General features: G+C 40.1%; 1 long non-coding RNA gene across 1 annotated transcript; it reads right to left on the bottom strand.

The window, feature by feature from the left end:
* Nucleotides 1–338: 338 nt before the first annotated feature.
* Nucleotides 339–26690, bottom strand: LOC309815414. Its single transcript, XR_014295876.1, has 3 exons — nt 26471–26690; nt 4452–4484; nt 339–2784 (listed from the first exon to the last, which is right to left on the bottom strand). It is a non-coding gene; the product is annotated as an uncharacterized lncRNA (long non-coding RNA).
* Between the last annotated feature and the right edge of the window lie 1257 nt (nt 26691–27947).

Genomic DNA, 27947 nt, shown 5'->3' with positions numbered 1-27947 from the left:
CGAACCTGGAAAACATTATGATTAATGAAAGAAGCCAGTCACGAAATACCATATATTATATGATTCTATTTATATGAAATGTCTATAATAGACAAATCTATAGAGACAGACAGTAGATTAATGGTTGCTTAGGCCTGGGAGGGAATTGGGGACATTGGATGGTGATGGCTAATGATAACAGGGTTTCTTTTTGGTGTGAGGAAAATATTCTAAAATTAGATTGTGGTGATGGCTATACAGTTTTGTGACTGTTCTAAAAACTGTTGAATTGTATGCTTTAATTGGGTGAATTGTATGGTATGCGAGTTATATCTCAACAGAGCTGTTAAAAACTCTGTCCATTTAACTATATTAGCAGATCTAATGAGAAAAATCTGCATATTCTATCAATTGGCGCATATTTATATTAGAACTGGAAGTGGCTTTGGATAATGTCACTGTCTTATTCCAAAATAGTCTCTCCACTGGCTACCACCACTCTCATTTCCAAGGTAATTAACGTGACCCTGCATTGTGTCCAAACTCAGGGTAAAATCCTTGAGTATGGCCCTTATTGAACAACAAATCATTCCACTCTTAGAGACCCACCATAAGACAGAGAGTGCATCCGGAGGACACCCGTGGCGTAACCCCAGCCTGCAACAGAAAGGGCCCAGCCTTTGTCATTCCTGAGCTCATTTGGCCTCTCTAGTCCAGAGGAGTAATGGACACATGAATATTGCCAGTGAGAAAAGAGAAAAGGATACGAAGTTTCCAATATGCAGCCTAATTTTGTCACGATTCAGGCTGGTCAGACCCTGTCCTGGATGTAAAGTACTAAGCCAGGAATGATAAACAGCTTTGTCAGACAGTTGGAAAACGACATTCACTTTTAGGGCCTTGAGCTCTCCAGGCAGCCCACATAGAGCCCATTCTCCAATTTTCAGCTCACCTAACTCAGATGACTTTACAGGAAATAGAAACATTTCTAGGTATTTAGTTATAAAGAGAGACCTGATACTGAAAATAACTCCTAGGCTTGTGCTGCTTGGGCACGGACTATTCAGGAGACCTCCTGGAAGTATGCAGAAGATGGGGAAGGGAAAATAGCAAATATCAAGTGAGATGAAGTCTTGCATAATGTAAACTAAAAAAAATTTTGTCTAAGGCAATTATGCTTTTAACTTCCAGAATAAATAAGGTTACATGAAGTTAAATAGTTTGTCTAAGTGGTTAGGTAGAGATTTGTTAAAAATCATGTAAAGAGAAATAGGCGCTCAGATTGGAAGACATGAAAGAACAGGATTTTTAAAGAAAAGCACGTAGGGAGGAATATTAATTCAATAACTCAGTTGACAAGGCTGTGGACCATAGGTTAAAAAGCAGTAGCACTGGCCTATGTCTAAACATTGACACATTTCTGACCTTTCTTCCGTTCACCAAGGATGCGGATGAATAAATACATACAGCTTTTATGAGAAGAGCTAAGTCCTCTGGCACGGTTCTGGGGAGAGTCTGATTTACTGGGAGGACAAGTATCATCTTCAAGACAAGACATATCAAATGTACTCTGAATTTCTTTTAACTAGACAGAGTGACGGCCTTCCCTGGCCCTTACCATCTGGCTGGATGAGGTGTCCTTCTTCTGTGTTCTGACAGCACCCTGGACCTACCCTTACTATTACACTTGACTTATTTTCTAAGCTTTTTATTTTTTTACCTGCTTTCCCCACTAGACAAGGAACTTCTCAGAAACTAAAACATTGTTGGCCATTGTGTGGTTTTCAGTTTTCGAGAGCCTCTTATCAGAGTTACTAAGGCAGGCATACTTTCCCACCTCTGGTAGCGTTTCAATTTCAGGAGTTCTGTAAGCCAGCTGGCTCCTTCCCAGATTAGGTGATTCAAAGGTTAACACCATACCAGGACTCTGCCGTAAGACCTTGGGGTAAGTCAGATTGTCGTACAATACTGAGTTTCACTAATGGCTGGGCTCCGAGATGGATGCCTTTTACAGAATTGCTCACTAGAGTGGGTTTAGTGTCATTGCATTGGCTTCAAGTCACATGTTTTTCAGATGGCATTGTCACATGACCTTTGGACATTAGAAATGCACTCCCCCCGTTGGGCACCCACATGAGCTTTATCTGTTATTTCAGCCATGTTTACGTGAGATGCTTAAGAAACAAATTACTCAGTGACAACCATAGGACCTGAAAGAATTCAAGTACCTCCCTATTGCCTCTCTTCATGGGAGGGGTGGGTGGGGGCAGGGTAATATAGCCATTGAAAATTCTGATTTCCCTCCCAGATATGGAATCAGAAATTTTATTTTCTTCCTTGTATGTTTCAGACCATCAAACCTAATCCCAGATCTTGTCCTCTTTTGTTTGTTTGTTTGAACTCATTCTCTTTCTCTGAATGGAAATCTCACCAAATCTTTGGGTGATGATCTTTTCATTTACACCACTTAAGTAGAAGTGACAATAGACACAGTTTCTCTTTTCTGGGCTGCCTCTGTCAGTGCAGACACTATGTACATTTGAATAAAGAACAATAAATAAAGTCCACGAGTGCCCCTATGCAGCATCAGCCTGTGTGAGCCAGTCTTTTATCTCCAGAGTTATAGGAGCTCCTTCTGCCTCTGCTGCTGAGGCTCCTAGGATAAGAGACCAGCAGACAGACATGCAGCATTCTGAATTTCAGGGAATACACATAGATGGACTTTGGAGTAAAGAAATGGTATTTGTGGAAACCTTTGCCCAGAGTTGTACATCTGTGTGCCACGTGGCAGGGATTTCTCTGACTCTGGAACAGAGAACAAAGAGCATTTTAGTTAGTCACACTCACGAAAACACCAAAGAAGCAGAACTCCCAGGTGTGTGAGTAACAATAACATATCCCAGTCCCCACCCCTCCTGGAGGAACACCTGTCTTGTCTTCAGCTCCTCAAGTAGAGATTTCTTGAAGCATTCCAGCTCCAAATCTGGTTTTTTTTTTCCTTTTAATCTATTTTTGGCTGTGTAGGGTCTTCGTTGCTGTGCCCAGGCTTTCCCTAGTTGCGGCGAGCGGGGGACTACTCTTCGTTGCGGTGCGCGAGCTTCTCATCGCAGTGGCTTCTCTCATTGCGGGGCACGGGCTCTAGGCACGCGGGCTTCAGTAGTTGTGGCACGCGGGCTCAGTAGTTGTGGCTCATGGGCTCTAGAGCACAGGCTCAGTAGTTGTGGTGCACTGGCTCAGTTGCTCCACGGCATGTGGGATCTTCCCAGACCAGGGCTCGAACCTGTGTCCCCTGCATTGGCAGGTGGATTCTTACCCACTGCACCGCCAGGGAAGTCCCAAATCTGGGGTTTTAAAACAGTAGAACTATCGTAATATCAAAATCATCCCCCAGGCCCTAGTGATCCATTTTTAATGATGACGAGCTTAGCGCTTTCATGGAATCATGAAACCTCAAGGTAGCCAAAAACCTGGAAGTCAGTGTTTCCCACCGTGGTGGGGCTGAGCGGGTGCCTAAGATCCAGTGTCACAAAGCCTCTCAGAGGCCCAACAAGCCCCACGACACCTGGAGGGCGTCTTTAAAATACATGACTTATAATAAATTTTCTTGGTAGAAAGATTTTAAATTATATAAAAGTATTAAGACATTTTCATAATCCCATAACAGCACATTTTGTTCACCATGCTCTTTTGTGATTAAAGATATAATTGACACATTAAATCTTACAGAATAAAACAGAAAAATGTGGATTTCTACTTTTGATGTTTAAATCCTGGATTTTGCCACTTATTTCATAAAACATCAAAGCATGCTTGGACAGGGACCTTCTTCGACATAGGCCGTATATTACAATAGGCTGTAAAAAAATTGCGAAATCAAGCCAGCTCCATGAGAGTGTGCACAGCATGACATTCTCTGAAGATCCTGGCAGGGCCGAGAAAATCCTGCACTCCTAATTGCCTAAATCCTACTTTCGTCACTTGCTGGGCACAGTCTGTAATCAATGGAAGGGTTCTGGAGGTGTGTGATATTACCCCTGAGTTCTTATCACAAACACTACAATTCAGACAATTAAATTTGAGAGAAAGCAATCTCGAGGAGTTGAAAACAGAGTGATTGAGGTTTGTGGATTCGTGCTGATCTTGCACTGATTAGAACTGCCAACAGAAGCCTCCAGCTGCCCTGAAGAGGTAAAGAGGCAGATCTTTGGAGGGCAGTTTCTAATCTTATGTGAAGTGATCTGGGCTTAAAAGGGAGTTCTGCCAAGAATGAGGATCAGCTAAGCACTAAGCTAAGTTCTCTTGGCCTTAACTCCATGTATTTATTGAGACGATGCCTGCTTTGGAGGGATCTTTAGTTGTTCTGTAAACTCTGCAGACCCAGTGGACCATCTGAAGGCAGGTCTACTTGCAAATAAGCACCCCCTGGGTATGAGATAAATGGGTATACCCTTGCCTTTTTTTTTTTTTTTTACCTTGCTTTTCATTGCATTCTTCGATTTCCAGCTCTGAAATGTAGAAGAGAAAAAAAATCAGCACCTGTCCTGGCTTCAGTTTTGTTATCTGAACAATTACAGGGTTGGTTGGATGGGCTCATCACTGAGTACCCTCCCCGGTTCTGCATTCTCTGGTCTGTGGTTCTAAAAACTGAATGTCCTGCACTAGGCAGGAGCAGTGTGATCTCTACTCGGGTCAACAGTGCTGGCCTTTTGAAAAAGCTGGGCTGTTTACTAAAGCAGTGCTTCAGTGACTGCCCCTCTAAACCCAGTTCTTCGCTTGTCGATTAAAGTGTAGGAAGTAAGGGCTCCCAGCAAGGGGGCTTCAAAGAATAGGAAAGGAAAGAAAGAGGATGTGAGTGAGAGGCAGTACTTTTGCTTTTTAAAAAAATAATAATTTTCTTCTTATTTTTATCTTTTTGAGTTTCAAATGCACATTACTTATTAACTGATTACCACTTTTGTTTGCATATGGTGCATTACCTTAATTTTTTAGGAAGCATTTTGTTAAATGACTTCTACAATAGTTTTTCCTTAATTTCAACATTCTCCTGAAAGGGTCTTTAAAGTACTTGGAATGCATGCTACCTTTCAGAAAGCTTCATTACTTAGCTCTCTAACAACTGTGAGGTGGGAAGTTTTGATTCTTTCTTTTGAATAAAGAGGTAACTAAAACGCATAGATATTAAGCACATAAGGGAAGCAGAATTAGTCTTGCTTATAGGGTCATTAAAAGGTGTACAATTTAGGGCTTCCCTGGTGGCACAGTGGTTGAGGGTCTGCCTGCCGATGCAGGGGACCCGGGTTCGTGCCCCGGTCTGGGAAGATCCCACATGCCGCGGAGCAGCTGGGCCCATGAGCCTTGGCCGCTGGGCCTGCGCGTCTGGAGCCTGGGCTCCACAGCGGTGAGAGGCCAAAAAAAAAAAAAAAGGTGTACAATTTACAATTCTGTCGGAGAGGGAAGGGACTTTCAACCATGAGTAAAATCACATGGATGTCTAAATACCCTACAGACTGCTGCTCTAAGGCAGATAGATGACTGCGGCAGCATCTAGACAAATACCCAGATAACTTTATTTTCCCCACTAGGTATCTTTCTTCTAGGCTAACTGTCTTCAGCCAGCTACCTTGTCCCTTCTTTATGCTTCAGCACTGACGACCCATAAAGGTTGGAGATTGAAGCTGTCCCTTTCATCTCAGGCCAAAATTGCAACTCCTTCAGATCTCCCTGGGGAGCAAAGTGAAATCAAATCATCAGTGGTATAGAAAGCTAACTGCCCAAGATGTAGCTCAGGACCCCAGGTGAGTTAGGTCATCTCTGACCTCTCCCTCGAGGCCTTGGTTAACTCTGAGGGTATGAAATGAACTGAGTGAGGCCTTCTCCAGAGATCAAAGATGAGGGGATCAAGAAAAAAGTCCCATTCCCAAAAACCAGAGAACAACTTTCTTGAGTAGTACAAATCCATTCAGTAGAATCTTTGTTATTAGAATCAGAGAATGGAAGAAACTCTGTGAAGTCATCCAATTTGTCCCCTGCTTTCAAATAATTAACAAGCGTTCATCGAATTACTCCCTGCACCCTCAGGCATCTACCGGGATGGAATCCAACCCATAGCACTTTTCAAGATGGGAATTATCTCAAAGTATCCTTTAGTAATCTTTTCCAGTGTCTCACCAGCATCAGCCACCCAGTTAATATCTAACCTAAATCACTCCTGCTACTTATTTAAGCCTTTTTTTTTTTTTTTTGATACCTTAGGAGATGTGGGAAAATAGCAAGTATCCTTTCCTGGAAACTTCTCAATGCTGTGATTCAGAGTGAACAGAGCATGCAAGGGAGAATCTCAAAGAACGTAGACTGTTTAATTTTCCCAATAAGAAAAGAGTCAGGAGTAAAGTTATGTATTTGACTTTTCCATTTATTAGCTCTGTGGTCTTGGACAAGTAATGTAACAAACACCCTTAAGCTTCAATTTCTTCTTTTGTAATAAAAATATAATACTTAAACCGAAGATTATTATAATGGTTTAAAGGGGTAATATATGCAAAAAAATTGTCAACTGTGAAGTGTAATACAGATGCCAGATACAGTAAAATTTTTCATTTATTATGAGGATTAAGTCAGAAGAATAATGGTAAAATAAGTGTTGGGAGGATGTAGAGAAATTGGAACCCTCGTTCATTGCTCATTGGAATGTAAAACAGTGCAGTACTGTGGAAACTAGTAGAGTGGTTCCTCAAAACACACACACACACACACACACACACACAAATACCATATGATCCAACAACTCTACTACTGGGTATATACCCCCAAAATTTGAGAAGGATTCAAACAGACGTTTTTATACAGGCATTCACAGCAGCACTATTCACAATAGCCAAAATGAAGAAGCAACCCAAGTGTCCATCCGTGGATGAACGAACAGGCAAAATGTGGTATATACAGACAATGGAGTATCATTCAGTCTAAAAAAGAAGTGAAGTTCTGACACACACGACAACGTGGAAGAACCTGGACAACATGATGCTAAGTGAAATAAGCCAGACACAAAAGAACAAAGATTGTATGATCGATTCCAGTTTTATAAGGATAGTCAGACTCATAGAAACAGAAAGTCAAATGGTTATTGCCAGGGGTTAGGGAGGGGAGAAGAGGAAGTTATGGTTTAGTGGGTACAGAGTTTCAGTTTGGGATGATGAAAAATTTCTGGAGATGGATGGTGGTGATAGTTGCACAGTAGTGTGAGTGTGCTTAATGCCACAGAACTGTACACTTAAAACTGGTTAAAATGGTGAAGTTTATGTCATGTATATTTTATCACAGTGTAAAAAAGAAGATAGTGGTCACTACATGGTCCCCACTTGGCAAAGGATATGGGGGATATGAATACAAAAGAAAACATATGGAAGTTACCATTTTGTTAGAAAAACTGGACAATACATAAAACAGTCCAGACTAATAGACACCACTCTGTGATTCGAAGCTTCTCGAGATGCAAGGAGGCAGTAGTGAGCACACTGGATTGGAGTGACTAGAGAAGGCTGGCTCCATGGATATGCAGAACTCGACTGGACATAGGCCTTTGAATGAGCACAGTCAAAACTTTATTTCCAGGCTTAGGAAGCATCTTCCCAGCAACTAGCCCTCTTGTCTGCACCTCAGAAAGCAGCCATTTCCTCCCATTCCAGTTTGAACGCCAGGAATCCAGTGCTATAACTGATTCGTCGGCATTTTATATTGTGTAGCACCTTCATTCCAAGAGACTACCCAGAGAACTAGAGACAGGCATTCAGCATTATTTTTTTTAATTGAATGATAGTTGATTTACAATATTGTGTTAGTTTCAGGTGTACAGCAAAGTGATTCAAAGTTATATATACTTTTTCATGTTATTTTCCATTATAGGTTATTACAAGATATTGAATATAGTTCCCTGTGCTATATAGCAAATTCTTATTGCTTATCTATTTTATGTATAGCAGTTTCTGTCTGTTAATCCCATACTCCTAATTTGTCCATTCCTCCTCCCTTTCCCCTTTGATAACCATAAGTTTTCTATGTCTGTGAGTCTGTTTCTGTTTTGTATGTAGATTCATTTTTATATTAATTTTTAGAGTCCACATATAAGCAATATATATATATATATATTTGTCTATCTGTCTGACTTACTTATTATGATAATTTCTAAGTCCATCCATGTTGCTGCAAATGGCAATATTTCATTCCTTTTATGGCTGAGTAATATTCCATTGTATATGTATATACCATATCTTCTTAAACCAGTCATCTGTTGATGGGCACTTATGTCGTTTCCATGTCTTGGCTATTGTAAACAGTGCTGCTATGAACGTTGGGGTACGTGTATCTTTTCGAAGTAGAGTTTTCATCTTCCAGATATATGCCCAGGAGTGGGATTGCTGGATCACGTGGTAGCTCTATTTTTAGTTTTTTAAGGAAGCTCCATACTGTTCTCCATAGTAGCTGTACCAACTTATAGTTCCTCCAACAGTGTAGGAGGGTTTCCTTTTCTCCACACCTTCTCCAGCATTTATTATTTGTAGACTTTTTGATGATGGCCATTCTGACCAGTGTAAGGTGATACCTCATTGTGGTTTTGATTTGCATTTCTCTAATAATTAGTGATGTTGGGCATCTTTTCATGTGGCTGTTGGCCATCTGTATGTCTTCTTTGGAGAAATATCTATCTAGGACTTATATGCCCGGTTTTTTTTTGTTTTTTTTTTGTTTTTTTCGGTACGCAGGCCTCTCACTGTTGTGGCCTCTCCCGCTGTGGAGCACAGGCTCCGGACGCGCAGGCTCAGTGGCCATAGCTCATGGGCCCAGCTGCTCCACGGCATGTGGGATCCTCCCAGACTGGGGCACGAACCCGTGTCCCCTGCATCGGCAGGCGGACTCTCAACCACTGCGCCACCAGGGAAGCCCTCAAATTTCTTTTTTTACATTAAAGTAATTAATCTTCAATGTTTTGTTAGATTCAGGTATATAGCAAAGTGATTCCGTTGTGCGTGCGTGTGTGTGTGTGTGTATTCTTTTTCAAGCTCTTTTCCATTATAGGCTGCTATTGATACATGAGACTGAATATAGTTCCCTGTTCTATGCAGTAGGTCCTTGTTTATCTATTTTGTATACAGTAGTGTGTATCTGTTAATCCCAAACTCCTAATTCATTCCTCCTCCCCCCTTTCCCCTTTGGTAACCAGAAGTTTGTTTTCTATGTCTGTGAGTCTATTTCTGTTTTATAAATAAGTTCATTTGTATAATTTTTAGATTCCATATAACAGTGGTATCATATGATGTTTATCTTTGTCTGTCTTATTTCACTTGGTATGATAATCTCTAGGTCCATCCATGTTGTTGCAGATGGCATTATTTCATTCTTCTTTATGGCTGAGTAATATTCCATTGTATCTATGTACCACATCTTTATCCATGCATCTGTCGACGGACATTTAGGTTGTTTCCACGTCTTGGCTATCGTAAGCAGTGCTGCTATGATGATGCCCATTATGACCGATGTGAGGTGCTACCTCATTGTAGTTTTGATCTGCATTTCTCTGATAATTAGTGGTGTTGAGCATCCTTTCGTGTACCTGTTCACCATCTGTATGTCTTCTTTGGAGACATGTCTATTTAGGGCTTCTGCCCAGTCTTTGATTGGGTTGTTTGCTTTTTTTTGATATTGAACCATATAAGCTGTTTGTGTATTCTGGAAATTAAGCCCTTGTTGGTGGCATCATTTGCAAATATTTTCTCCCATTCCATAGGTTGTCCTTTCATTTTGTTAATGGTTTCCTTTGCTGTGCAAAAGCTTTAAAGTTTAAATAGGTCCTATTTGTTTATTTTTGCTTTTGTTTTCATTACTCTAAGAGGCAGATACAAGAAAATATTGCTGCGATTTATGTCAAAGAGTGTTCTGCCTACATTTTCCTCTAGGAGTTTTATAGTATTTGGTCTTACATTTAGGTCTTTAATCCATTTTGAGTTTATTTTTGTATGTGGTATTAGAAAATTTTCTAATTTCTTTCTTTTACAGGTAACTGTCCAGTTTTCCCAGTATCACTTATTGGACAGACTGTCTTTTCTCCATTGTATATTCTAGCCTCCTGTGTCATAAATTAATTGACCATAAGTGTGTGGGTTTATTTCTGGTCTTTCTATCCTGATCATGGATCTGTGTGAACTGGTTTTGTGCCAGTACCATACTGGTTTGATTACAGTAGCTTTATAGTATAGTCTGAAGCCAGAGGGCGTGATTCCTCCAGCTCCATTCTTCTTTCTCAAGATTGTTTTGGGTATTTGAGGTCTTTTGTGTTTCCATACAAATTTTAGAATTTTTTTTTTCTAGTTCTGTGAGAAATGCCATTGGTAAATTGATAGGGATTGCACTGAATCTGTAGACTGCCTTGGGCAGTATGGTCATTTTAACAATATTGATTGTTCCAATCCAAGAACACAGTATATCTTTCCAGCTGTTTGTGTCAACTTTGATTTCTTTCATCAGCATCTTATAGTCTTCAGAGTACAAGTCTTTTGCCTCCTTGGGTAGGTTTATTCCTAGGTATCTTATTCTTTTTTATGTGATGGTAAATGGGATTGTTTCCTTAATTTCTCTTTCTGATACTTCATTGTTAGTATATAAAACTGCAACAGATTTCTTTATATTAATTATGTATCCTGCTACTTTACCAAGTTCACTGATGAGCTCTAGTAGTTTTCTGATGGCATCTTTAGGATTTTCTATGTGTAATGATATGTCATTGGCAAATAGTAACAGTTTTACTTCTTCCTTTCCAATTTGGATTCCTTTTTTTTTTTTTTTATTCTCTGATTGCTGTGGCTGGTACTTCCAAAACTGTGCTGAATAAAAGTGGTGAGAGTGGGCATCCTTGTCTTGTTCCTGATCTTAGAGGGAATGCTTTCAGCTTTTCATTGTTGAGTATGATGTTAGCTGTGGGTTTGTCATTTATGGCCTTCATTATATTGAGGTATGTTCCCTCTATGCCCACTTTCTGGAGATTTTTTATCATAAATGGATGTTGAATTTTATCAAAAGCTTTTTCTGCATCTATTGAGATGATCATATGGTTTTTATTCTTCAGTTTGTTAATGTGGTCTATCACATTGATTGATTTGTGGATATTGAAAAAATATCCCTAGGACAAATCTCACTAGGTCATGGTGTATGATCCTTTTAATGTATTGTTGAAGTTGGCTTACTAGTATTTTGTTGAGGATTTTTGCATCTGTGTTCATTGATACTGTGATATTGGCCTGTAATTTTCTTTTTTGTGTGTGGTATTTTTGTCTGGTTTTGGTATCAGGATGATGGTGACCTCATTGAGTTCAGAAGTGTGCCTTCCCCTGCATTTTTGGAGTAGTTTGAGAAGGATAGGTGTTAACTCCCTCCAGTTTCCTATGAACTTTTCCCAGGCACACAAACTAGCATTCATAATGAGGGGTTTGGCCGATAGACAGTGGGTAACCATTGGAGATTTTGAGTTGAATCAAAAGAATAGCACAATCATAATTGTTTTGGTGAGGTCTCTTATAGTGATTCAGTATCAATCAGGCTGAGGACACCCTTAAGGACAGTCTTAAGAGATCCTTAGGAGTCTCTTGTAATGTGTTGGATCTGAGGTAATAAAAGTCAAGACAAAAGTGATGTCTAAGAAAATGGGGGTGAAAAGGGACAGAAGTGGAAATATGGCTTGGAGTCTCTTGATTTATACTGCAGTATCCTTGCCTCTGCTACTGACTGTGGCTTTACTTCCCTCATGTTTCATCATTTGAAAACTGGAGTTGAATTAGATGATCACTAATCACTCTGACGTCTGTGACTGAAAAGAACATCTGGAAGTAGAAGGTGAAGACTAGAGAGAGAGTGCAGATCATATGCCTGATCCAGCTAGTGAAATCTAATTCTCTCTCTTAAGAGTCACAGAGATTGGGAATTTGTAGTTGAGTTGTATTAGTGGTAGAATGTTGAACAAAAAGTCTATACATTCTTGCCATTGAGATCCCAAAATTCCTAAGGACTAATTATTTAAGTTTGCTCTGTATTCTTCCAGAAAGTTCTCCTTTGTAACTTAAACTAGCCTAACTTGATTGCTTATGCTTTCAAACAGAAGATTTTAACTAAACATTGCTTAATAGACTAGACAGTAGAAATTATCTGGCTGTCTTTGATGAGCGTGTTCCATCAGAGAAATGTTGCCCACTGTACATCTCTCTCTCTCTCTCTCTCTCTCTCTCTCTCTCTCTCTCTCTCTCTCTCACACACACACACACACACACACACACCAGAAAGTCTATAATTAGGTTACCAAACTTTTGACTCACTTGTCAGCAAAGCACATTTATCCAGAATAGTGAAAATGTCAGACAACAAGAAAAGGCAACAAAAGCAAAAATTAAAAAGTGGGACCGCATCAAACGAAAAAGCTTCTTCCCAGCAAAGGAAACAGTCAACAAAATGAAAAGGCAACCTATGAAATGGGAGAAAATATTTTCAAATCATATATCCGATAAAGGGTTAATATCCAAAATATTTAAATAACTCGTACAACTCAAAAGCAAAAACAAATGATCTGATTTTAAAATGGGCAGAGGAACTGAATAGACGTTTCTCCAAAGAAGTTATACAGATGGTCAACAGGTACATGAAAAGGTGCTCAATATCTGTAATCAACAGTGAAATGCAAATCAAAACCACAATAAATCATCTCACAATTGTTAGAATGGCTATCCTCATAAAGACAAGAGTTAAGGTTGGTAAGGATATGTAGAAACAGGAATCCTTGTGCACTCTTGATGGGAATGTAAATTGTGCAGCCACTAGGGAAAACAGTATGGGGGTTCTTCAAAAATTAAAAATAGAACTACCATGTGATCCAGCAATCCTACTTCTGGGTATATATCCAAAGAAAATGAAAATAGGATATCAAAGAGATATCTGCACCCCCATGTTCTTTGGAGCATTATTCACAATAGCAAATATATGGAAACAGCCTAAGTGTTCATCAGCAGATGAATGGATAAAGAAGGTATGGGATATATATATGAACTGGAATATTATCCCGCCATGAAAAAGGGAAATCCTGCTTTTTGTAGCAACATGAAGGGAACTTGAGGGCATAATACTAAGTGAAATAAGTTAGAGAAAGACAAATACTGCATGGTATCACAAGTGGAATCTTAAAAAAAAGTCAAATTCATAGAAAAAGAAAGTAGAAAAGGGGTTACCAGGGGCTGGGTGGGTGGGAGGATAAGTAGACATTGGTACAAGGGTAGAAACTTTCAGCTATAAAATGAATAAGGATCTAATTAATGTACAACATGGTGACTGTAGTTGACAACACTATACTGTATAATTAAAATTTGCTAAGAGAGTAGAATTTAAATGTTCTCACCAGATTAGATAGATAGATAGATAGATTTTAACATATAAAAATATGTGAGGTGATGGATGTGTTAATTAACTATGTGGAAATCCTTTTACAATGTATACCTGTATCAAATCATCATGTTGTATACTTTAAATATCTTACAATTTTATTTGTCAGTTATGACTCAAGAAAATTGGGGGAAAAAAAAAAGACCAGGTTCAGATACTGGCTTGGCCACTTCCCAGGTGTGTAAACTTGATATTTTACCTATCTTAGTGGAAGCTACCCATCCAAGACAGCCTTTAGCATTATGATGATACCCACTGCCTCAGGCTGATACTACTACTTTCCTTACTGGGAAAGCAAGAGGAAAAGGATGATTTGGGGGGGGGGGCCTAGCTTCAGCTTTCCTTCAGTTGTATTTTTATTTGTTTTGTGTGTTTTGAGGCCCCTATTTTGTGGGGCTCTAAGTACGCTAAGTTTCTCACCCAGTAGGCAGACTTCAGTCAAAATTTACAGTGTATTAGGGACACATAACTAAATTCCAAAGCAATTTCAGCTCCCCTGATCTCACCTATGAGCTCAGAACCCCCTTAGAATAAGGTAGACAATAAAACAGGGTAAAACTAGAGTCTTCCTCTCTGCAGCTCTCTCCTAAATGTTGTTTTTCATATCTTTGCTTTCCAAGGCACCGTTACCCGTCTGTACCAGTACCCAGCAACCTTCTGTTTCCCCAAGAATCTTCATGTAGAGTGTATATGTTGATAAGGAAGCATCAAAGCCAATATTTTACCAGTTTTAGAAGCTATCCCCATTTTCAACCATTAGCTCAAAAAAGGAAGTGATGAGATCAAGACCTAGTAAGACAGAGCTGTCAAGGATTTTAAAGGCCTGGTGGTTATTTATCAAGGTTGGTAGGTATATGGGGATTGTTAGTGAGAGAATAAATTTTTTTTTTGATTTTTTTTAAAATAGATCTTTATTGGAGTACAATTGCTTCACAATACTTTTTTTTTTTTTTTTTCATGGAGTCACCCTTGTTCTGACAGGTTTTAGGATAGCGTTTATGTTTTGTGCAATTGTGGTTCTTTTTTTTTTTTTTTTTTTAATTTTATTTTATTTTTTTGCTTTATAACAAATTTAATCAGTTATACATATACATATGTTTCCATATCCCCTCCCTTTTGCATCTCCCTCCCACCCTCCCTATCCCACCCCTCCAGGCAGTCACAAAGTATCGAGCTGATCTCCCTGTGCTATGCGGCTGCTTCCCACTAGCTATCTACCTCACGTTTGGTAGTGTATATATGTCCATGCCGCTCTTTCACTTTGTCACAGCTTACCCTTCCCCCTCCCCATATCCGCAAGTCCATTCTCTAGTAGGTCTGTGTCTTTATTCCTGTCTTACCCCTATGTTCTTCATGACATTTTTTTTCCTTAAATTCCATATATATGTGTTAGCATACAGTATTTGTCTTTCTCTTTCTGACTTACTTCACTCTGTATGACAGACTCTAGGTCTATCCACCTCATTACAAATAGCTCAATTTCATTTCTTTTTATGGCTGAGTAATATTCCATTGTATATATGTGCCACATCTTCTTTATCCATTCATCCGATGATGGACACTTAGGTTGTTTCCATCTCCGGGCTATTGTAAATAGGGCTGCTATGAACATTTTGGTACATGTCCCTTTTTGAATTATGGTTTCCTCAGGGTATATGCCCAGTAGTGGGATTGCTGGGTCATATGGTAGTTCTATTTGTAGTTTTTTAAGGAACCTCCATACCGTTCTCCATAGCGGCTGTACCAATTCACATTCCCACCAGCAGTGCAAGAGTGTTCCCTTTTTTCCACACCCTCTCCAGCATTTATTGTTTCTAGATTTTTTGATGATGGCCATTCTGACTGGTGTGAGATGATATCTCATGGTAGTTTTGATTTGCATTTCTCTAATGATTAGTGATGTTGAGCATCCTTTCATGTGTTTGTTGGCAGTCTGTATATCTTCTGTGGAGAAATGTCTATTTAGGTCTTCTGCCCATTTTTGGATTGGGTTGTTTGTTTTTTTGTTATTGAGCTGCATGAGCTGCTTATAAATTTTGGAGATTAATCCTTTGTCAGTTGCTTCATTTGCAAATATTTTCTCCCATTCTGAGGGTTGTCTTTTGGTCTTGTTTATGGTTTCCTTTGCTGTGCAAAAGCTTTGAAGTTTCATTAGGTCCCATGTGTTTATTTTTGTCTTTATTTCCATTTCTCTAGGAGGTGGGTCAAAAAGGATCTTGCTGTGATTTATGTCATAGAGTGTTCTGCCTATGTTTTCCTCTAAGAGTTTGATAGTGTCTGGCCTTACATTTAGGTCTTTAATCCATTTTGAGCTTATTTTTGTGTATGGTGTTAGGGAGTGATCTAATCTCATACTTTTACATGTCCCTATCCAGTTTTCCCAGCACCACTTATTGAAGAGACTGTCCTTTCTCCACTGTACATTCCTGCCTCCTTTATCAAAGATAAGGTGACCATATGTCCGTGGGTTTAACTCTGGGCTTTCTATCCTGTTCCATTGATCTATCTTTCTGTTTTTGTGCCAGTACCATACTGTCTTGATTACTGTAGCTTTGTAGTATAGTCTGAAGTCAGGGAGCCTGATTCCTCCAGCTCCATTTTTCGTTCTCAAGATTGCTTTGGCTATTCGGGGTCTTTTGTGTTTCCATACAAATTGTGAAAGTTTTTGTTCTAGTTCTGTGAAAAATGCCAGTGGTAGTTTGATAGGGATTGCATTGAACCTGTAGATTGCTTTGGGTAGTAGAGTCATTTTCACAATGTTGATTCTTCCAATCCAAGAACATGGTACATCTCTCCATCTATTTGTATCATCTTTAATTTCTTTCATCAGTGTCTTATAATTTTCTGCATACAGGTCTTTTGTCTCCTTAGGTAGGTTTATTCCTAGATATTTTATTCTTTTTGTTGCAATGGTAAATGGGAGTGTTTCCTTGATTTCACTTTCAGATTTTTCATCATCAGTATATAGGAATGCCAGAGATTTCTGTGCATTAATTTTGTATCCTGCAACTTTACCAAATTCATTGATTAACTCTAGTAGTTTTCTGGTAGCATCTTTAGGATTCTCTATGTATAGTATCATGTCATCTGCAAATAGTGACAGCTTTACTTCTTCTTTTCCAATTTGGATTCCTTTTATTTCCTTTTCTTCTCTGATTGCTGTGGCTAAAACTTCCAAAACTAGGTTGAATAAGAGTGGTGAGAGTGGGCAACCTTGTCTTGTTCCTGATCTTAGTGGAAATGGTTTCAGTTTTTCACCATTGAGGACGATGCTGGCTGTGGGTTTGTCATATATGGCCTTTATTATGTTGAGGAAAGTTCCCTCTATGCCTACTTTCTGCAGGGTTTTTATCATAAATGGGTGTTGAATTTTGTCGAAAGCTTTCTCTGCATCTATTGAGATGATCATATGGTTTTTCTCCTTCAATTTGTTAATATGGTGTATCACGTTGATTGATTTGCGTATATTGAAGAATCCTTGCATTCCTGGAATAAACCCCACTTGATCATGGTGTATGATCCTTTTAATGTGCTGTTGGATTCTGTTTGCTAGTATTTTGTTGAGGATTTTTGCATCTATGTTCATCAGTGATATTGGCCTGTAGTTTTCTTTCTTTGTGACATCCTTGTCTGGTTTTGGTATCAAGGTGATGGTGGCCTCGTAGAATGAATTTGGGAGTGTTCCTCCCTCTGCTATATTTTGGAAGAGTTTCAGAAGGATGGGTGTTAGCTCTTCTCTAAATGCTTGATAGAATTCGCCTGTGAAGCCATCTGGTCCTGGGCTTTTGTTTGTTGGAAGATTTTTTATCACAGTTTCAATTTCAGTGCTTGTGATTGGTCTGTTCATATTTTCTATTTCTTCCTGATTCAGTCTTGGCAGGTTGTGCATTTCTAAGAATTTGTCCATTTCTTCCAGGTTGTCCATTTTATTGGCATAGAGTTGCTTATAGTAATCTCTTATGATCTTTTGTATTTCTGCAGTGTCAGTTGTTACTTCTCCTTTTTCATTTCTAATTCTATTGATTTGAGTCTTCTCCCTTTTTTTCTTGATGAGTCTGGCTAATGGTTTATCAATTTTGTTTATCTTCTCAAAGAACCAGCTTTTAGTTTTATTGATCTTTGCTATCATTTCCTTCATTTCTTTTTCATTTATTTCTGATCTGATTTTTATGATTTCTTTCCTTCTGCTAACTTTGGGATGTTTTTGTTCTTCTTTCTCTAATTGCTTTAGGTGCAAGGTTAGGTTGTTTATTCGAGATGTTTCCTGTTTCTTAAGGTGGGATTGTATTGCTATAAACTTCCCTCTTAGAACTGCTTTTGCTGCATCCCATAGGTTTTGGGTCGTCGTGTCTCCATTGTCATTTGTTTCTAGGTATTTTTTAATTTCCTCTTTGATTTCTTCAGTGATCACTTCGTTATTAAGTAGTGTATTGTTTAGCCTCCATGTGTTTGTATTTTTTACAGCTCTTTTCCTGTAATTGATATCTAGTCTCATAGCATTGTGGTCGGAAAAGATACTTGATACAATTTCAATTTTTTTAAATTTACCAAGGCTTGATTTGTGACCCAAGATATGATCTATCCTGGAGAATGTTCCATGAGCACTTGAGAAAAATGTGTATTCTGTTGTTTTTGGATGGAATGTCCTATAAATATCAACTAAATCCATCTTGTTTAATGTATCATTTAAAGCTTGTGTTTCCTTATTTATTTTCATTTTGGATGATCTGTCCATTGGTGAAAGTGGGGTGTTAAAGTCCCCTACTATGAGTGTGTTACTGTCGATTTCTCCTTTTATGGCTGTTAGTATTTTCCTTATGTATTGAGGTGCTCCTATGTTGGGTGCATAAATATTTACAATTGTTATATCTTCTTCTTGGATCGATCCCTTGATCATTATGTAGTGTCCTTCTTTATCTCTTCTAGTAGTCTTTATTTTAAAGTCTATTTTGTCTGATATGAGAATTGCTACTCCAGCTTTCTTTTGGTTTCCATTTGCATGGAATATCTTTTTCCATCCCCTTACTTTCAGTCTGTATGTGTCTCTAGGTCTGAAGTGGGTCTCTTGTAGACAGCATATATATGGGTCTTGTTTTTGTATCCATTCAGCCACTCTGTGTCTTTTGGTGGGAGCATTTAGTCCATTTACATTTAAGGTAATTATCGATATGTATGTTCCTTTTCCCATTTTCTTAATTGTTTTGGGTTCGTTATTGTAGGTCTTTTCCTTCTGTTGTGTTTCTTGCCTAGAGAAGTTCCTTTAGCATTTGTTGTAAAGCTGGTTTGGTGGTGCTGAACTCTCTCAGCTTTTGCTTGTCTGTAAAGGTTTTAATTTCTCCATCAAATCTGAATGAGATCCTTGCTGGGTAGAGTAATCTTGGTTGCAGGTTTTTCTCCTTCATCACTTTAATTATGTCCTGCCACTCCCTTCTGGCTTGTAGAGTTTCTGCTGAGAGATCAGCTGTTATCCTGATGGGGATTCCCTTGTGTGTTATTTGTTGTTTTTGCCTTGCTGCTTTTAATATGATTTCTTTGTGTTTAATTTTTGACAGTTTGATTAATATGTGTCTTGGCGTATTTCTCCTTGGATTTATTCTGTATGGGACTCTCTGTGCCTCCTGGACTTGATTAACTATTTCCTTTCCCATATTAGGGAAGTTTTCAACTATAATCTCTTCAAATATTTTCTCAGTCCCTTTCTTTTTCTCTTCTTCTTCTGGAACCCCTATAATTCGAATGTTGGTGCGTTTAATGTTGTCCCAGAGGTCTCTGAGACTGTCCTCTGTTCTTTTCATTCTTTTTTCTTTATTTTGCTCTGCAGCAGTTATTTCCACTATTTTATCTTCCACCTCACTTATCCGTTCTTCTGCCTCAGTTATTCTGCTATTGATCCCGTCTAGAGTATTTTTTATTTCATGTATTGTGTTTTTAATTGATGCTTGATTCATCTTTAGTTCTTCTAGGTCCTTGTTAACTGTTTCTTGCATTTTGTCTATTCTATTTCCAAGATTTTGGATCTGGGAAATAGAATCTTGGATCATCTTTACCATCATTATTCTGAATTCTTTTTCAGGTAGAGTGCCTATTACCTCTTCATTTGTTAGGTCTGGTGGGTTTTTATCTTGCTCCTTCTCCTGCTGTGTGTTTTTCTGTCTTCTCATTTTGCTTATGTTACTGTGTTTGGGGTCTCCTTTTTGCAGGCTGCAGGTTCGTAGTTCCTGTTGTTTTTGGTGTCTGTCCCCAGTGGCTAAGGTTGGTTTAGTGGGATGTGTAGGCTTCCTGGTAGAGGGGACTAGTGCCTGTGTTCTGGTGGATGAGGCTGGATCTTGTCTTTCTGGTGGGCAGGTCCACGTCTGGTGGTGTGTTTTGGGGTGTCTGTGGACTTTTTATGATTTTAGGCCACCTCTCTGCTAATGGGTGGCGTTGTGTTCCTGTCTTGCTAGTTGTTTGGCTTAGGGTGTCCAGCACTGTAGCTTGCGGGTCGTTGAGTGAAGCTGGGTGCTGGTGTTGAGATGGAGATCTCTGGAAGATTTTCGCCGTTTGATATTATGTGGAGCTGGGAGGTCTCTTGTGGACCAGTGTCCTGAAGTTGGCTCTCCCACCTCAGAGGCACAGCACTGACTCCGGGCTCCTCAATTTGGGATGATGTGTTGTCTATTCATGTATTCCACAGATGCAGGGTACATCAAGTTGATTGTGGAGCTTTAATCCGCTGCTTCTGAGGCTGCTGGGAGAGGTTTCCCTTTCTCTTCTTTGTTCTCACAGCTCCTGGGTCTCAGCTTTGGATTTGGCCCCGCCTCTGCGTGTAGGTCGCCGGAGGGCGTCTGTTCTTCGCTCAGACAGGACAGGGTTAAAGGAGCAGCCTCTTCGGGGACTCTGGCTCACTCAGGCCGGGAGGGAGGGAGGGGCACGGAGTGCGGGGCGAGCCTGCAGCGGCAGAGGTCGGCGTGACGTTGCACCAGCCCGAGGCGCGCCGTGCGTTCTCCCAGGGAAGCCGCCCCTGGATCCCGGGACCCCGGCAGTGGCGGGCTGCACAGGCTCCCGGAAGGGCGGTGTGGGCAGTGACCTGCGCTCGCACACAGGCTTCTTGGCGGCGGCAGCAGCAGCCCCAGCGTCCCACGCCTGTCACTGGGCTCCGCGCTTTCAGTCGCGACTCGCGCCCGTCTGTGGAGCCCCTTTAAGCAGCGCTCTTAATCCCCTCTCCTCGCGCACCAGGAAACCAAGAGGGAAGAAAAAGTCTCTTGCCTCTTCGGCAGCTCCAGAGTTTTCCCGGACTCCCTCCCGGCTAGCTGTGGCACATTAGCCCCCTTCAGGCTGAGTTCTCGCCGCCTGCCCCAGTCCTCTCCCTGCGCTCTGACCGAAGCCCGCGCCTCAGCTCCCAGTGCCGACTGCCCCGGCGGGCGAGCAGACAAGCCTCTCGGGCTTGTGAGTGCCGCTCGGCACCGATCCTCTGTGTAGGGATCTCTCCGCTTTGCCCTACCCAGGTATGTGGGGAGTTTCTTGCCTTTTGGGAGGTCTGGGGTCTTCTGCCAGCGTTCAGTAGGTGTTCTGTAGGAGTTGTTCCACGTGTATCTGTATTTCTGGTGTATCCGTGGGGAGGAAGGTGATCTCCGCGTTTTACTCTTCCGCCATCTTGAAGTGCTCGCTTCACAATCGAGAGAATAAATTGATGCAGCATCCTTGGAGTAGGGGGCAATTTCATAATATCTACCATCACTTAGTAGCTGTGTGATGCTGAGTTTTCTTTTCCTCCCTGGAAAAGTGGAGATACTAATGCCTACCTCCTAGTTTTGTTTCAAAGAGTAAATGTGACACAATGCCTAGCATATAGTTAGTACTTAATAAATATTACCTCCTGTTTTAATCATCTTGGGATGCCATAACAAAATACCATAGACTGGGTCATTTAAACAAATTTATTTCTCACAGTTCTGGAGCCTGGAAAGCCCCAGATAAAGGTGCCAGCAAGGTAGCTTCATTATAAAGCCTCTTCTCCTGGCTTGTAGGCAGCCAGCATCTCACTGTGTGCTCACATGACCTCTTCTTTGTGTGTCCAGGGGAAGGAGGTGCTCTTTGGTATCTCTTCTTATAAGGTCACTAATCCCATCATGGGGGCCCCCCCCCCGACCTCATCTAAGGCTAATTACATCCAAAAAGCCTCACCTCCAAATACCATTGAATTGGGGTGTTAGGGCTCCAACTTATGAATTTGGAGAGAAACAAACGTTCAGTCCACAGACCCTCCACAAACCTAGGCACAATTTTGAGGAAGGAAAAAATACTTAACTCAGACTGTGGTTTCTGTTGAAACAGATGTTAAGAAATCTATTCCAGGATTTCATGTTTAAGATGAAATTTCATTTTTAACTTGGAGAACATATTTCAGGGTTTTCTTTTTAAGCCCTGAGGCAGGAGCAGGATCATCCTACCAAGTACAGAGCAGGTTTCAATCCCTCTCAGAGGTATGGAAAGGAACCCTTTCCTCACTGATTTATTTCAGAGACAGTAAAGAGTTCAGGAAGGGGGAGGGGTGGTGGGGACACAAAGCCAAATGGGCTTTGGCCACAGCATAGTTCCTGCAGTGCATAACTAAATATGTCTTGGCTTTCTTGGCAAACTATCCAGGAGGTGGAAATACACCACGATTCCTTTACACATCTGCCTTCATTCTGGTCTGAATTCAGTCACCTTTGGTAATCATGAGAATTTTCTATTAGAATGACTTGCTTTAATACCCATATTTTAACTTTAAACCTTGTTATGATGAGCAAAAGAAGCCAGGCACAAAAGAATACCAACTGTGTTTCCATTAAAATGAAGTTCTAAAATAGACAAACTAATCTATGATGATAGAAATCAGCACTGTGGTTGCATCAAGTAGGGCAGGAATTGAGTGGGGAGGGTCACCAGGGAACTTTCTAGAGTAATGGAAATATTCTATAGCCTGATAAAGGTGAGGGCTTATGCATTTGTTAAAACTCACTAAACTGTGCATTTAATATCTGTTCATTTCACTGTAAATAACACCTGTTATAAAAATGAATGTATGCATTTATACTATTTCATATCAAAATAAGCAAAATTATGAAAAATATGTGTGTTTTTCCTTGGAAAGATCTGTCAGAAATCTAGATTCATGTCTGTATATAGTCATAAGTAGCAAACACAGGAGTATGAATAGGGTAGAAGCCATATGCTCCTCAGGAATTCTTCCTAGATTTCTGTAGCCATCCTTAAAGCAGCAGTTCTCACTGGGAAGAGAAGCACAGTGGGAAATAACACCTCCTGATGGTTGTATTGGAACAACCAGGCTGAGTTTTCTAATACAGATATGGGCTGCCTCCCTGCTTCATCCCAAATATTCCCTCAGGATGCTTCCCCACCTTAAGAACCATCCCAGAATGAGTGACTGTGATTTCAGAGAGCGTTGTAACCCTCGGGTATGTTCAATGCAAGCTCTTGATTCCCTAAGGTAAGATGGGTTTACCAACCTCTGCCTCACTGTATTACTGCCATCTACCAACTTCCCAGATACTCCCCTTCGTTAACTGGCAAATACAGGACCTGGATCTTTCTTTCTACCCCAGTTACTGTCATAATTCTGGGTGACATCAAGGTCATGTAGATGAGCCATCCAGAAACATACACTCGGACTTTCTTAATTCCAGTGGCTTTCACATCCACTCTACTTTTAGCCAAGTCACACCTAGAATCTTATCATCACCTGGAACTGCACCACATCCAAAATTCTGATCTGCGCTATCCCTCTATGAGTCTTAACGTCTTATCCTTTTACTTCTCTTGTGCCTTCCCTTCCACTGTACCTACTTTCAACTTCAGAGAGACCTCCAGTTCTTTGACCCCATAATTTTTTTCCCAGTCAGTGAGGACTCTCTAAGTCTTCCTTGCCAGCGTAAACTGTTATAACATGATTGGTTGTCTTGGTTATTTTTTTTACCAGTATCTTTGATGTGTTTTTGTTAGCATACCTTCACCACAACAGCACCTGGACAGTAAATCTCCAGCCCAAGATCAGTACAACATTACTGCTTACTGTTATCTTTATTCTGTACACACATGACTAGAGAAACCCTACAAATCAACCTGACAACCATGTTTGTAATTTAGCCTCAGTTGGTCCCTTAACACCTATTAACCCTTTCATCTGCCCTTGGTCAGACTGCTCTCCGAGCTCCTGAACAGTTGTCCCAGACCTTCTGCCATTCTCCCTCAGATCCCTCCCCCAGGAGATCACCTGAGCACCTATGTCATGGAGAAATGGAAATCATCAAGCATAAGCATACCCTATCAGTGTCTTGCTTTTATTCATCAGTTTTAATGTAAATTCTAGCCGATATTCTCATTCATATCATATCTCAAAGTCTAAGAAAACAAGGTCAACCTTAAGTCCACCCCCTTCTGACTTCTTTGGCACTTTCTGTGTCAGTCATCTCCTTCTTTTTCCAAATAAACTATTCCCACTTGCTCCTTCTCTTCAGCCTGTAAACATGCTCATATCAGGCCCATAATAAATACAAGCCCTCTGGACTGCATGACTCATTCTAACTACTGTTTATCATCACCATCTTATTAAGAGTGTGCTTTCTTAGTATAACAGTGGTTCTAACTGATAAGTCTTATGGGCATTTTTAATCCCAGTTTCACTGGACTATAGAGAAATTATAACTGATCATCCTAAAAGAAATACTCCAACATCATAGAACTAATGAACAAGGTCAGCAAGGTTTGCAGGATATGAAGTCAACATGCAAAAATCAATTATCTTAATACCCTAGCAATGAACAATCCAAAAATGAAACTTAGAAAAAACAATTCCAATTATAATAGCATTAAAAGAATAAAATATTCAGGAACAAATGTAACAAAAGTGTAATATTTGTACACCTAAAATCATTGAGAGAAGGAAGACCTACATAAATGGAAAGACATCCCATATTTAAGATCTGGAAGACTTAATATTGTTAAGATAGCAAAACTTTCCAAAATGATCTAAAGATTCAGTGCAATTTATTTCAAAATCCCAGGTGAGTTCTTTGCACAAAATGACAAGCTAATTCTAAAATTCCTATGGAAATGCAAGGGAACTGGAATAACCAAAACAATCTTGAAAAAGAATAATGGATTTGGAGGCCTCACACTTCCCAGTTTCAAAACTTACTACAAAGCTACTGTAATCAAGACAGTGTCATACGGGCATAAAAGTAGACCTGTGGATCGATTGAGAACAGAATTGAAAGTCCAGAAATAAACTCCCACATTTATGGTCAAAGGATTTGTGACGAGGATGCCGAAAGATTCAATGAGGAAAGAATAGTCTTTTCAACAAATGGCGCTGGTATAACGGCACATCCAAATGCAAAAAATGAAGTTGGATCTTTAGGTTTCAGCCCTACATGTAAAACACTCACAATCTTACCCCAAAAAAGTGGGGAAAAGAACCCTAACAATCAGTGACTTTTCTTGGACTCATGAAGCTGACGTAGCAGGGCAAACAACCACCCCAAAATCTGGACAGACAGTAGAGTTAGAGAGTCATTGAGGTCTGCTTACCTGGAGTGGAAATCACTGGAGCCCTACATCGATAGGAACACTTTTGTGGTAATTTTGACAAATTGCTGGAGCTGCGTGTGGGCTAGTATGAGAGTGAGAGAGTCCTGGAGTCTGTGACCTTAGGGGTCACTCACGCTTTTCATGGGCTTTACCTCCAGGAAACCCACCAGGTCCTCACAGTGAAGACCAAGAAAGATAACCTCATGGCTCTGACAGGTGGTGGGAAGTTTTCTTCTTTTGAAATAAATCTGGAGTGTTTTCCATAACAAAGCCCTACTCTCCAGGGGAAAGATTTTTTCCAGAGCCTTATTTAGCTTGGGAGGAGTACACCACCCTGCCTCCAGCCCCTAACAGGGTGGCATCTATGAAACACTTGTGAAGGTCCCATACCAGGGACCCAAGCACACTAAAACACTGAGATTTAACTATAAAACTGTAGAATGCTTTCCCGCCCAGACACCTCACCACCACACAAACAGGGCTCTAATATAGCAGTGGATTACAGCTGAAACAGCTGTAAAATACAGACTCTTCCTAAGGAGGACTTATTAGGGTATCCCCTGGACAGGAGGGGAGACAAAAACAAAGGCACTATAGAGATTTGAAGCCTCTGGCACCTACAGCTACAGCAAACATTAAACACAGCCCAGCTCATAGTAGAGCTGCTTGGCTTCATTTATTTTAGTCATTCATAAATGTACTAACTTATATAAACTCTTTTACTGGATTTCTGATTGGTTATATAACAAAAGATGACTAACCTCTCTTTTCATATTATATAAATGTTAGTATTATTGTATCATTTTATTTCTGCCTATTTTATTGCTCCAATTTCAAGTGAAGTCCTTTAAGGACACAGGCTGTGTTTTACTTTTCTGTACCTTCCATGGATAGCTTAACTCAGCGATGCGTGAGTGAGTGAGTGAATGAAAGAATGAATGAACCAGCTTAAGATTGTCGTTAGATTGACAAGGGAGCCCTTGCAGGAGGTACGGCATTTCTGGCTGTTATTGTTCTGATAGAACTTTCTTGGTCCTGGACATCCTCCTCCAGAGAAAGAATGTGTACAGTGGAGAATGGTTTAGAATCAGGAAGTCTGGTTTCTAGCCCTGAATATACCGCTAGGTAGCTGTGTGGCCTTGAAGAGCTCAATGCTCTGGGCTTTTTACATTTCTGTAAAATAAACATTCCTTTCAGATCTATCATTCCAAGATTCTTAAAACCACTGGCCCTTATTAAAATGAGGAAAAAACCTACCAAAATAAATGGCAAATTTAGCAAATGAATATTTCTTTTTTTATATCCTATTAATACCTAGGACTTAATGAATGCCTGCTATATTCAGGCGCTGTTTTAAGTGCATCACCTGTATTAACTTATTTATTCCTATGAAATAAAACTGCTTCATTTCACTTTCACATATGAGGTATAGAAAGGTTGTGTAACTTACATAGCTTGTGGCAGAACCAATTTCAGATCCAAGCAGTCTGGCTCCCGTAGCTGTGCTCTTGATCTTAATGTTTCTCCCAGGCACCAGGTTAGTACCAACCTTCCCTTCTGCCCTCAGAACCACTGGCTTCTTCTGTGGTCATATACTTCATTTGAAAGATTAAACTCTTAACTCAACGCAAAGTGATAATTCAGAAAGATGTTGTGAGAGAAGAGAATTCCCAGGAGAGCAAAGAGATATTTGCTAATGACTTCATTTGGGACAAGGGATTTTGTTTTATTTGATATTACGGATCCTGTATTGAGAAATCAGTGTGTGGATAAGCTTTTGACCTGACTTTTGAACAGAATATCATTCTTTCCCCCAAACGTTAGCAATCATGAGGTTGAAAGGTGAGTCTTGTCATTGCAACATCACCTATTTTTCTCCTACTGAGAGGGTTCCACTTGATTTAATATTAGGAAAGGTTTCTTTCGCATGAACTGGATTTAGGAAGCCACCGTGACGCTGCTTTCTCCCACTCCTTACCTCAGCTCACAAGTATATCAGCTATAAGAGACATATTGAGATGGTTAGACAGCCTTTTAAAGCTGGATCAGGAAGAATAAGTAAACAAGGGAACTTTCCATTGTATGAAATGTGTACTTTGAGTCCAACAAAGTATACAGAGTAGCAAGTAAGATAAAGATGATTCTAGAACTAACAAAGATGTGATCAACATTCAGTGTTGCTGGGCCTTCTTCCTGCAATTCCAGCCACGTTTTCCTTGCATTCTTTTTTCCCATTCCTACCTTCCCTTTTCTCCTCTCAACTCTTTTCTCCCCCATCCTTTCCTTTCCAGATACCCCCAGGACTGTTATTGTCACATTTCCTGCTCCTAGGACATTGAGGAAATGAGTTTGATATGAGAACATGTAAAAAATCCTGAATATCCACCTATGTATAGCCTATGTTCACACTTTGACTTTTTCATCCATATTCATTCATTCATTCAACAGACGATTATTTAGTGAATGTTCAGTCTTAACAGTTCTTATGCCTCCCCCTACACATATGTATATATATACCTTAGGACAGATGTTATGTTTGTGTTTCCCTAAGGACCTTGGATTTTAGCTGGAAAGCTCCAAAGTAGCAGAAAATTGGGGCATATTCTTTATAGTTTACCATTTATCATGGGTTCGGGGTCTGGTAGAAGCTAGGCCTACAAATTACAGCCTGAGGAAAACTAGCTGTTTGGGAAAACAAGCAGAAACAAAGACTTTCCTGTCTGGTGCTTTTATTGGCCTTTCTGGAATTTTCTCTTTGAACTCTGGGGAAAGCTCAAGCACAGGTGGGAACCAAACAGTGTCCCTCTCTCATCCCCTCCTACCTGTTCACTGAAAAAGCCCCACAAGCTTGGGAAACTTTTCCAGTGCAACCTATTGACACATAGAGTATCATAGATATGATACTATCCATGAAATATAATCATACC

Source organism: Mesoplodon mirus, assembly GCF_964341445.2.
Source record: "Mesoplodon mirus genome assembly, chromosome: 14".
Taxonomy (NCBI): domain Eukaryota; kingdom Metazoa; phylum Chordata; class Mammalia; order Artiodactyla; family Ziphiidae; genus Mesoplodon; species Mesoplodon mirus.
This window is presented reverse-complemented; position numbering and strand designations above follow the sequence as displayed.